The following is a 10,864-nucleotide window of genomic DNA, read 5'->3' as shown; positions in this document are numbered from 1 at the left end:
TGTATAAATTTTACAAAGAGAATGAAATGATGTTTATATCTCAAGTCACAACTAATCGGACTATATTGTGCCAATAACATGGTGATCAATAAGGGGTAAACTAAATATTATCACAGTCATGTATTTATGTACATAACTAAAATCAAATACCACAAACTAATAATTAACATTAAAAGACTGTACATGTTTAGCGTAGTCGATTTCATAATTGAACTGAAAATACACATTATGCAGTGAAATACAATTATCTGCTTGATACACACTAGATAATCATAGTCCTTCTATATAAATGACTGAACTGACGAGTGATAACAGATACACAGGCGAATTTCTGCTCACTAACAATTCCATCGAAGACCAAAAGTTCTTATGTGAGACTGTGAGAGGATATCTGATAATTCAAAAAAGTAATTGGATGTCACTAGATAAGAGAACACGAAATAAAAATAGAAATAGTCCGTACATTCACTTGTTTTTATACATTGTATAAACATGGCAATGCACGGAATTTTTTCATTATTTTTTTTTCTTTTTTTTTTCTAATGACGGTCAATTTTTGTTTTGAACTGTCAGATATCCTCTCACAGTTTCAGTTTTTATAGTTCAAAATTTCGTTTTACTTGTCTTCACATCACAAGGATCTGGAAGAGTTGTTATATAACAGGTGTTCTGCTTGATGTGAGGAATTAGTCAATGAACAGTCTGTTACGGTAAGTTCTTTGCGTGCTGTGCACGGAACGTTGGGTAAACCACTAGAAACGTCAACGCTGATTGATTAATCAATGTCTGACGTCATAGGGTAAAAAACCGCTCGTATGACGCCTGACGCGACCTCCCACTACAACTGGTCAAATGTTCATGTAGTAGAGGCCATCGAAGGTATAAAAAACGAAACAAAATACTTAGTATAACAGAGATCAGTTAAGTAAAAACAGCATTTATTTACAAAGGGAACAGAATATCACACATCTAAATAATAGCAACAGCAATACAGGTACGTAAACTATATAAGAACTAGTCTACGACAGGAAAACATATAACTATGTTAAATCCACCATTCTGCCCCTCTGCCAAGGCAGCGGCTGAACTCCGGCGAGTCAATACGCCGGTCTCTCTGTCTCTTTTGCAGTTGTTGGTGATTGCCGGGTCCTTCTTCATGTCCATATGAAACACTATTTTCTATTGAAACTGCGTCTGCCACCCACGGTTGCACAGATAAACGTTTCAGTCCTGCATTTTGTTTTGTATTTTCTCCAGCTCATCGGATGTTTAATGGTGAAAACTCCTTTGTCTGCCACGCGGGACTTTCTTCGTTATCACAGGAACACAGGTACTAATTTCATATGGAAACCGCCGGTCGATGCATCATAACAGATACTGTGGGTACTGATTTCCTACGAAAATCGCCGGTCGATGCACCAAAATCAGATACTGTGGGTATTGATTTCCTACGGAAATCGCCGGTTGATGCACCAAAAACAGATACTGTAACACTATTTTAGTGATAACAGAGATCAGTTTAGTAAATACAGCATTATTTACAACGGGAACAGAATATCACACATCTACATAATTACAACAGCAATACAGGTACTTAAACTATATAAGAACTAGTCTACGACAGGAAAACATATAACTATGTTAAATCCACCATTCTGCCCCTCTGCCACGACAGTGGCTGAACTCGAGTGAGTCCATACGGCGGCCTCTCAGTCTCTCTGTGCCCATCATATATGAAAAAAGTAATCATATATCAGACTATGGTATCTGTAACTGCACTGCGTATTTCCTTTGAATTCGTGAAGGTATGCCGAGTGTTATACACATAGCATGTGTAGCATGTAAAGGACATATTGAATTAATTAGTCCGTGCCTTAACAGAAGTTTACACAGAGGTGAAACGTCAATATCATATATTATCAAAACTAGCAGAGGTCATGAAGTTCTATGCACCTAAATGATCGTTCAATTTGAAGAAAGGTATAGATCACTTTGTCACAAATATAGATCTGTTTATTAATCAGACTGTGATAGTCATATTACGTAATTTACGGAGAACGGATCGGGATCTCGCAGATAAATTTTCTTAATCCCAAGCAATTAATATCTAAAGCTCCTACAGGATTACCATAAATTATCGCAACACAGTCTTCCGTATTGCTGCTAGGTTCTCCGGGATACCACTCCCCTACAAAATCAGATCCATCCAAATATTTCCAAGTTATATTTACATCTCTATGTCTGGTACAACCAATATTTGCCTCCATACGAAACGAAGCTATATGAAAAAAAAATAATAATTAATAATTCAATAGGTTATTGGAGAATAATCTGTCACTAATTTACTTTTATTACATATCAATATCTTTGGATCCTTGGTATACTGCCAGTCTTTTGGTTATTCAAGGTAATATTTGCTGGTTTTCGTGAATAATTAATAACTAAAAAACTTTCTTGAAATGTAAATTGGTAAAAAAATTGGCGTATTTAGAGTTATTTTTGTAATCTTACAGACACGCACAACAGCCGATTTAATGAAGGGTGCTGGGGAATGGGGCGGAGTGTTTTGGCGAGCCTCATTCCCCTTTTAAAATGCAATTTGCACTCGGTCAGTCAGAAAAAATAATATATTCCATGGGATGTTATGGGATACAGCGAGAACGTAACTCTTTCCAAATATATAATATTATTAACACAACCACTCCCCAGCGACAAAAACTCTCAATGCACGACCCAGCGACAATAACTCCCAAAACACGACCCAGCAACAATAACTCTCAAAACACGATCCAGCGACAATAACTCTCAAAACATGACCCAGCAACAATAACTCTCAAAACACGATCCAGCGACAATAACTCTCAAAACATGACCCAGCAACAATAACTCTCAAAACAGGACCTAGCGACAATAACTCTCAAAACACGACACTGGCAACTTAGGCGACATGTATAGTGAGCATGTTTTTTGTTACAGTGACTTAATAATGAATGAATGAATAGAAACCGGGTTAATAGCCTACTTTTCTGGACCAACCCGCCAAACGAGGACAGATATATACCATACAATGTGATATGAGGGACATTTTGCCCGGACAGGTATCTAATTCCAACTGTCACTGGATCTTTTTCGTGCAAACCAACGTGTACACATTGTATCTCGGTTTTCGTCCCATCTGAACGACGGGGTGCTGTTCCTTTCCAGGCCTTCCTATCTGGACCCCTGACAAGCGGACACCAAGCTCGAAAATCCTAGGGAACACTTTCGAACACCCCGGGATTAAATCCCGGACCCCCTGGTTAGTGAGCCTTCGCCTTTTTGACTGATGAATCACCGCGCGTATTTATTTTGCCAGGACTTACCGGGAAGGTTTTTGATTAAATTGAATTTATCCATTGTGTTAGCCATATACAAATATCCGCCATCTTGTTCACATCGATTCATTGCCCCTGTCCATGGCATTAAGTCTGTTGAATCAAAGTACGTCTTATAACAAATGTTATGCGTTGCATTATATGTATAATCTGATGGACACGTTTCTGTAAAATAAAAATGAATATAAAAATTGAAAGAAAGAAATAAAATGATATTTTTGAGATACAAGAGAGAGAGAGAGAGAGAGAGAGAGAGAGAGAGAGAGAGGGGGGGGGGCGTTCACTCGCCACAAACTTGGTGAGTTGGAGACTTTAGCTGTGGGAGGAAATCGGAGGACCCGGAAAAAACCCACGAGGTTGGACAGGCGACCCTACGTACAGCGGGGAATAGAAACCACGCCACTTGGGTGAAGGACAGACCTATCATCTAATGTCCACGGCTAAGATGATTCGGTCACCCCACTCTCCTGGGATGCATTATAACTTTCACATAAAAATATTTAAAAAATGAACAAATGTAATTTATTTTGAATAATGCCATATTATGGAATATGACGTCATCGACGCACAGTTATCCATAACAAGCATTCCATGTTTTATGTCGATTCTAACCCAATTGGCGGAGAAGATTACCACATGTATTGCATCCTGACATCTTAGCGGATCGTTCAAATGGCAAATGTAACCTTCATAAGCTTGTGAATAAGTTAAATTTAGGCTGACAAAATTTAGCGGATAAATTTACAAAGGACACGATCTAATAGAAAACTATTTAACAAAAGAAGAGTTAAATTGAGGCACACCCCACCTCTAATTACCTTTAATTATTTCAATTTGTCTTTAGCCGGAAACCATTATCACTGATATCAGATCACAACCGCATAATGTTGTTCAGATACATTAATTTTCATAGCTATAGGCTATAAGAGTTACTTCTTGCAAAATACCTTTTTTATACTATAAAATTTATTTATGTTTTATTCTTGTGAAGACATTCTGTTTTGAATCTAATTTAAGGGACATATAATTATATGCCTTGATAGACTTCAAATCGCTCAAAATAACGCTGCAAGACTTATCACAAGAACCTCAAAATATGATCACATCTCATTGTATATGAAGCAGCTACACTGGCTACCGGTGAGAGCCAGAATAAAATTTAAAATTCTCGTCAACACCTATAAATCAGTAATAACCAAAACAGCTCCTAATTATATGATGGAAATGTTTAATGTTTACACCACTGGCCGAACTAATCTTCGTTCAGGACGTGACAAAACCCTACTAGCTGTTCCACGCTTTCAGCGCCAGGTGGGCGAGTTTTCATTTTCCGTTAGGGGTGCCAAACTTTGGAATGAACTACCCAGAAACATAAGAGAGAGTACCCAACTATCTCAGTTTAAATCTAAACTGAAGACTCATCTGTTTAGTGACTCATATAAATAGAACCATGTGCCTACCATTGTGTAGATATGACTGTACAGCGCTTAGAAATAACTATTGTTATAATGTAGCGCTTTAAAAATGAAATTATAATAATAATAATTATAAAACCCATGGGCTTTGGTGGATATTCAAGTCTTAACGTATGCGCTCATTGGGTCGACAGAGGAAAACAAAATAGGTTATAATTCAAGCAGAAGGCGTATTATCTAGAAGACAAAATGTCGTCCAAAGAAATCGACAATTTGTTTAGATCTGAATCATAGAGATCTTGTCATTTTAAATTTGCCCATTTATCAAACTATTGGTGGTATTTTATCCTCTTTCACAATCAAGATGATAAATTGTTTCAATGGCATTTAGTAATTGAACTGGAATATATACAGGTCACAATTCTATGGAATACAATTACTGCTTATTGCTAAGCAGTAATTGTATTTCACAGAATTGTGACCTGTATAAACAAGAAAATGTGGATTTGTTCAGTTCATGTCTAGCTAGACTGATGTTGTGCCACGAAACTAGTTTTAACTAGTTTCATGACACAACATCCTACCAAACAATAACACGGTTGTTTAATGTTGTGTAACGTTTTGTTTGTTTTGTAACAATGCAACGACCCGAACGCCATTTTGTCAGCCCAAATTTAACTTATTCACCAGCTTATGAAGGTTACATTTGCCATTTGAACGATCGATACAGGAAATTGTTCTTGGTTCTGATTTTTGAATGTTAAATCTTACATGTTGCGTAAAGTACCAAGCTGTGTTTTGTAACTATTTAACGGCCCCAAACTTTGTTTTGTCATTTAAAATATAAGCTTATGCCCATTATAACTTGTACTTTTCGTGATGGCTTCTTGGCTTTAGACAAACTGTTAGTCTCTGAATTATAAAGACAATACTATTCCCCATCCAGCTTCAATTTGTTGTCAAGAAATGTTTATGATAGTCAACTGAAGACTATGATTGCAAATCTATTGTAAGCCAACTAAAACTTAATTTTATTATTTCGTTTTGGGGGAGGGGGAGCTGAAATTCATTGTTTACCTACTCTGAAGACAATTCTATTAAATACGATTACTTGACGACTTTTCGACTAGTGTTCTCTATTTATGTAAAAAAAACCTTGGATAATGCTGAACATTGGTCTATATTATGAGTTGATTTTATAAGGTAGGCTAATACCAAACATTTCAAAATATAATTTTATTAAGTGATGATATTAATCCATCATTTTCTAATCAACATGTACTTGTATACAAAATACCATTGAATAGGTTCACCATTAATATATATTTTATAATTATGGCTTAGGCCAACTCTGTAGTCTATCCGGCCACTTAGGAAGCCTTCTTACTATTGTCTCAGTTCTGTCTGTCGCTTAATAGACGTTTTGTCTTTAATTACCCCTTAGGATTTTTTTACATAATTTGCATAGAATATAATCAGACTCTTTATTATTAGTATTATTATTATCATCAAAAGTAGATAAATGACCTTCAAATATCTTTTCTAGAGCTTGTAGCCGTTTTATTTTTAGTTTCACACAATAATCCCTACATTAAAACCTCAATTCTCCAGACGACCAATAATCATTTTCCCTTTTTAATTAACAAAAGGAGGGCTTAAAGGCGTTCTGATCTTTAGATAGTAATCTATAAATGGTACGTCGTTAAGTTGCCGGCTAAAGGTCTTTGAGAAAAACAAGATGGTGGAAGTAATAATCATTCTGCAAACCAGAGTTGTACTCTCTAAGAACTAACACTAACCTCTGTTAACAAGAAGGAAGGGAGAGAAATGGGGTTTAACATCCACTCGACACAAACCAGGTCATTTCGGGACTAACATATGGTTCAATTTTATTTCAATAATTATCTTTCGCGTAGGGGCCTTTAGCAGTGGGAGGAAACCGGACGACCCGGAGAAAACCCACAAGGTTGGACAGGTGACCCTACTCCTTGTCACGTACCACGCCAGTTGACAGCTCATTTAATCAATTATTCACCATGTTTCTTGGTATGATAAAACAAATCGATGAAATAGAAATAAAATATTACATTTCTCATTTCAGAACCATAAGCTGTAAATAAGATTTTTAATTCCTAAATAAACTTCCATTGATTTTAATTCACGAAAGGGCCATATGTTCAGTAAAAACAAATAACCGAATCTGAGTTGATATACGAGGTGAAGTCAATAAGTTCATAGAAGTGGATATAAAACAGAAGTCAATGGTTGTGATATTGATTTTATTTTTCAATATAATCTCCCTGGACCTCGATGGACTTTGTAGATGTCCAAGAGCTCACGACTGGATTCAACTCTCTGGTGTCGATCTTGTGCATTTAAGTTTCGTGGCACCCTTCTTGTAGACACCTTGGATATGTGCAAGTGCTCATGAATTATGGTACAAACACTTCCATGAGAAATGCCACACTCTGAAGATATCTCGTCCACCTTTATTCTACAATCGGACATGATTAAGCACTGGACCCGTGCAACCATAACATCTGTAATGGCTTCATCAGGCCTTCCTGAGCGTGGGTCATCGCCCAAGGAGCTGCGACCCGCTTTAACTCAGCTAACCATTTTGCAACAGTAGAATATTGAGGGGCTTCCTTCCCATACACATTGGTCATACGTCCCTTCTTTCGTGAGAAACTTGATAAACACACGATGCTCAGTTTTAGAACTTTCATTCTGGGAATACAAGAAGATGGCCGGCTATTGTGGTTATTTGTAGAAAAATAAATCCCCTTATTCACAATGGTATTTGAACAATGTAATCAAACAACAACAGCTAATCTGTAATTTTATATCTTATTCTGGATAATAAGTTTAGTATCTTATTATAGATAAGTTTTGTATCATAAAGGAATGGCTTATAGGTTAGAATGGCGATTAATAAAGCTTGGGCAATCTTAAAATGGGCAGAGCCTTACTTTTTCGAAAATAACGTCGAAGAAATGAACGTACTAAGCATTGTCACCGTTTTGACCTCTGGTCATATGCATATACATGTTTGCGCCTAAATGAGCAGACATATTGTCTTAGAGATTCTGAATTGATCCCCCAGAACTTACGCCAAATTTAGCGTTGTCTCCACCTTGCACCCCCCCCCCCCTGTCAAATTCCTGGACACGCCCCTGCTCACGCACCGTATATAACATAAGACTACCTACCCCGTAGAAGCCAGTATATCACCAGACCAGGTTGAACTGTTTGGTCCAATCCCAACCGAACACGATGAGGAAATAAATAACACTGCGATGCTTGTCTCGGAAGATAGGAAAATGATGCACACGAGGTCGTCCCTATACACTTTTGCCCACATTCCTTAACTGTTAAATCTGTGTACAACGTATGCAGAGTGCTTGTTATACTGGTATTGAGAGGTATTCTCTTAAATACATGTTCTGGGCAGTCAGCGCGTCCCGTAACCTCTACAACGTACAGATAATATAACATACATAGAAACAACATTCTTCTTCTCCTTCTGTTGGTTTCACTGACTTATCAAATATGGTCTCAATCCCACTTTCACCTGAGGTTATATCAGACAGTTTGGTTTTACTTCCGCTGAAAGTACAGATCTGATAATGGAAATTAGCACCACGGTCTTGTAAATGTGTAATACCACTCAGATATCGTGTATATTATCTAATTTAAAAATAATCTGCTTACAATATACTGTTGCATGTATTACATTAAATGAATATACTTCCTTAAAAATATAAAAAAAAATCTTTAAACACCATCCGTATATACTGCGAAACTTCGGGCTAAATTGTAGGAGAACTACACTGCACGCAAAACAATACCGATAAGAAAAACGTGCGGACAGGACCAACTAACCAGACATTGCAATATATAAATACCAAAAATATCACATATCTTTTGAAAGTGAACTCTAACACAATTAACCAAAGGCCCTTCTTGTTACTCCCTCTTATCGTATAACTTTTATCGTTTTCAGAGGCAACAACAAAATTCCTCACACCCTTTTATAGTACCATCTAACTTAAGTAATCACCATCACTGCTAGTCGGTGCAAAAGGCAAGAACAACTCTTCGCACTAGGCAACTACAAATCTCTGTAATTACTGTAGCATTTATCGATTGACCGTATAGTAACAGATTAAAGATTTCCAGAAGTAAATGACAAAATTAATGCTAGGTGCGTGTTCACGATGTATTTGTTTTAATTTTGAGTCCCAGACGAAAAAACATCAATTTAAAAATGTGATGTGTTTCATTCTGTTGTGTTTCTTTAAACATACATTATGCAAGAAGAGTTAAATCTGCGTATTGCAGGTTTTACTTTACGCCTGAAATGTTATCTAAATTATTAATAAGACATTAATTAACTTATCCAGACTATAATCAACTCTCGATGGCATCGCTGGCCTGCGATGTTTATTGGATTAGGTTCTGATTTTCTGTTCGACTTCCATTCATGATTTAATCAGGAAATGGATAATCGAGACTATGTTTGTTATCGTACCGACTTTAGTAATGATGATCGAGGCTAGTCCGAAAATTCAATCGCAAAAATCTCTGTTCAAATTTTCAGCAAATCCCCTTTACATTATCTAGTTTTTAACTATAATTAATTAGTTTACCTAATCTCCCATAATGTATCTTTAAATTAATCGTAATTATTATCCCACTGGTTTAATTTGTGTATATTCATAATTTTTCATTTTGTATTTAGCACACTTATTCTAACGACGTTCTATATTGTTCTATGTTATAATAGTGATGGCGAGATTTGTGCAAAACAATACATATGTATAATAATATTATGACCTTGACTAATTATTTTTCTACAGACCCATAGACAAGATAAACTGCGCGTGAAACAACGGAAATCTGTGATAATATGATATATGAATTGAACTATAGGTTAATAAGGACATTTGTCATATATGCCATCTTCATGATCAGGAATATCATGTGTCTGTTGACCAAATTAGGTAATAATCCCTGTTGGTATGCAAGGTATGAGGCATGTCCATTCCATATTTGGCTAATTCGTGGCGTAATTGAGCATGGGTGACCAATCACATAACTGATTTCTGAAGTCAAGGTATATAAAACGCTAGATCTATGCGGAGACATTTCATGTAGTTTCTTAAGGAAGAGACACGCATTGAGAGAGATACGGTTTTGGGGGAGACCGTCGAGGTTCAAGAGACAATGTATTAATATTGCTAGAATTTTTGCTCTTTAAATTAAGGATAGCACTATCTGGCAAGTTAGTAGATTCACAAATTTGTACTTAAATCAAGTTATCTAATGAGTGACAGATGGTTACATAAAAAAGGGTCATAATGTGGTAAACATTCCATTCTAGGTTGATAACAGATATCTCATGGGAGGTTTCTCCAGTAAATTTCCATTTAACCATATAAGGGTGGGTTCCTACGTCATTAGGCTCAATTAAACAATCTCTCTAGTTATTTACATCAGATTTGACCAATTAGATAATTGAAGGTCCAAAACCCAAAGCTACAAAACTATCACACTTGTGAGAATTGGCTGGACAACAGCTTGATTCCAGAAGGGGAAAGATGTAACAGTTTCTATCAGCAGACTCGCCCATCGAGTCTGCCTGGTTTGTGTTTGAGAATGACTTTATTATTGTAATTTATACTATGCTTGTATCCATGTATCCAGCTATGATATATAAAATGTAAAAACGAACTGTTGCATTGTTATAACTACTGAGAAGACAAACGTCTTAAGAAAACAGTAAGAAGAAAATACACAACGTGAAGGGGAAGCAAAGACAGCTAGAGACAAATTCTAGACGATCACAAGGCTACTAAGATATGTAGTAAGAAAAGATGCATGGGTCGTACGTAGGATTTGGCGACCGGTTTGACAATGGTCCGCTCTCCACGTCTGACAGAAGACCCATGGTGCTAAAACACCCGGCATATTCTTAGACGGGAAGATGTAACAGTTTCTATCAGCAGACTCGCACTGGCGAGTTTTGATGGGAGTGGGATTGGGAGAATGATTTTAGTTTAATCTGTGCTT

General features: G+C 36.6%; 1 long non-coding RNA gene across 1 annotated transcript; it reads right to left on the bottom strand.

Annotated features, from left to right (window-relative positions):
* Positions 1-965: 965 nt before the first annotated feature.
* Positions 966-8,861, bottom strand: LOC126815943 (uncharacterized). The gene is made up of 3 exons (XR_007678132.2): positions 8,002-8,861; positions 3,363-3,539; positions 966-2,278 (listed from the first exon to the last, which is right to left on the bottom strand). It is a non-coding gene; the product is annotated as an uncharacterized LOC126815943 (long non-coding RNA).
* Positions 8,862-10,864: the final 2,003 nt, after the last annotated feature.

This window comes from Patella vulgata, chromosome 1 (genome assembly GCF_932274485.2).
Source record: "Patella vulgata chromosome 1, xgPatVulg1.2, whole genome shotgun sequence".
Lineage (NCBI taxonomy): Eukaryota > Metazoa > Mollusca > Gastropoda > Patellidae > Patella > Patella vulgata.
This window is presented reverse-complemented; position numbering and strand designations above follow the sequence as displayed.